The sequence below is a fragment of the Equus przewalskii genome, chromosome 27, assembly GCF_037783145.1.
Source record: "Equus przewalskii isolate Varuska chromosome 27, EquPr2, whole genome shotgun sequence".
Taxonomy (NCBI): Eukaryota; Metazoa; Chordata; class Mammalia; order Perissodactyla; family Equidae; genus Equus; species Equus przewalskii.
The window spans coordinates 23,130,708-23,133,042 of record NC_091857.1 but is presented as its reverse complement, the minus strand read 5'-3'; the positions used below and the strand labels follow the sequence as shown (position 1 = coordinate 23,133,042).

At 39.8% G+C, this 2,335-nt stretch overlaps 1 non-coding gene across 1 annotated transcript; it reads right to left on the bottom strand.

Annotated features, from left to right (window-relative positions):
• Positions 1-1,664: 1,664 nt before the first annotated feature.
• On the bottom strand, positions 1,665-1,772 carry LOC139079985 (U6 spliceosomal RNA). Its single transcript, XR_011534081.1, has one exon. It is a non-coding gene; the product is annotated as a U6 spliceosomal RNA (small nuclear RNA).
• Between the last annotated feature and the right edge of the window lie 563 nt (positions 1,773-2,335).

Here is a 2,335-nt window from a genome sequence, read left to right as displayed (position 1 = left end):
TATTGAACATCATAGCGTAGCCTAGCCTACCTTTAACATGTTCAGAACACTTAAGTTAGCCTGCAGTTGGGCAAAATCATCTGACAAAAAGCCTGTTTCATAATACTGTTGAATGTCTCATGTAATTTATTGAATAGTGTACTCAAAGTGAAAAACAGAATGGTTGTCTGGGTATAGAATGGTTGTAAGTGTATGGATTGTTTACCCTAAAGATCATGTGGCTGACTGAGAGCTGTGGCTCGATGCCACTGCCCAGCATCATGAGGGAGGATCACACCACATATCACTATCCTGAGGAAAGATCAAAAGTCAAAATTTGAATTATAGGTTCTACTGAATGTGTATCACTTTTGCACCATCGCAAAGTCAAAAATCGTAAATTGAACTGTTGTAAGTTGAGGACTGCCTGCAGATCTAATGGTAGCATTCTCTCAATGCATTTCAAGCAGTGCATGAGTCAGAGTTCTCAAGAGAAACAGAATCAATGTGATATTTGTAAGTGTCTATGTATGTGTTTATGTAAATGTACATATATGTATGAAAGTTTATATTTATTGTAAGGAACTAGCTCATGTGATTCTGGAGGTTGGCAAGTCCAAAGTTTGCAGCGTAGGCCAGCAGGCTGGAGACCCAGGGAAGAGTTGATGTTGCAGTTCAAGTGCAAAGGCAGTCTGCTGGCAGAATTCCCTTTTCCTCTGGGCGAGGTCAATAAGGCCTTCAACTGATTGGATGAGGCCCACCCACATTATGGAGTGTAATCTGCTTTACTCAATGTCTACTAATTTAAATGTTAATTTCATCAAAAAAAAAAATACCTTGACAGAAACATCTAGAATATTCTTTCACCAAATATGTGGGTACTGTGGCCTAGCCAAGTTGACACATAATATTAATCATCAAAAGTGGTTTGGAGGCTGGCCCAGTGGTATAGTGGTTAAGTTCGCCTACTCTGCTTCTGCAGCCTGGGGTTTGCCAATTTGGATCCTGGGCGTGGACCTACACACTGCTCTTCAAGCCGTACTGTGACATCATCCCACATAGGAGAACTAGAAGGATTTACAACTATGATATACTATTATGCACTGGGGCTTTGGGGAGGAAAAAAGTGGTTTGGGTTCAGAGAAGATGTTCCTTCTCACTTCCTAATTCAAACACAAGTCCCCAAGGAACTGGCTCTGGGAGAGTCCCCTAAGTGTGTCTGTGCTCAAATGGAGGGTTACAGATTCTGGTAGGGAAGGTCTTTGATGTTCCCCACACCATACACCAACACCACAGGGCTAGAATGTCTTCAGAAGGCAATGGCACAAAAAAGTCTAAAGTGAGGTAAATCCTCAGCTGGGCGGCTAACTGGAGAGGCACTGCCTCCCACAAGCTGCTCATGTCTGGGATGTCACTGTGGTGATGTCACCTTGTGAGGACAGTTTATAGCAGGACTCCTATCCCCACCAGGTACCTCTGAGGACTCAGGGAGCAACCTATCCATGAAGGTGCCCCACAGAGGTCCACCCCTCCCACTCCCATCTATGTTGTCATAGTTACATATTTTAGAGCAAAAGTTTATTACTATATATATATTTCATAGGGAAAAATTACGATTTCACTATGGGGTGCCTCATGGTGTGCTTGGACTTATCATTTCCCTGGAGCTATCAGCAAGGAGTGGCATGATGTTCGGGAACTTGACAAAATTTGCTTTTCATTCTTGCACAGGGACCATGCTAATTTTCTCTGTTTCATTCCAATTTTAGTATCTGTGCTGCTGAAGCGAGCACAAGAGTCTATTACTTTAAAAGGTTTTATTTAACATTGTAATCTTTCTCTCTCAATATATATGTAATATATATGTGTATAATATATACATACACACAGTCAGACTAAATGCTACGTTGATGATAAACAAGAGAAGCTTAAGAAAAGAACTAGTAATTACAAAATGATCTTAGTCTGCTCTCCATGTGAAGAAATAATTATTCTTTGTCTTTTATATATTTTCAGATAGCAAAAGTTTCATTCAGCTTTACCTTATGAATTCTTTCAATTCTCGAGCACCTGTTAACGTGGTGCTTCTGTGTTGCCCCTTATCATGCTCCTGGCTTGTGTTAAGTTAAGCAACAAGGACTCTTTATTTCAGGAAATACTAAAGTTGTTGATGATTATAATTTATTATCTGTTCTGTTTATTTTAAAATACTGCACCGTCACTTTTGTCCGTGAAATAGCTAAGGCTATATTTTTATTTTGTTAGTAGGATCTATTTTCTCTAACAATTTTTGATATTGCCTTCCTGAGATCAGATGCTAAATTCAGAAAAATAAAAGTGTCAGGTGTCTTTGACA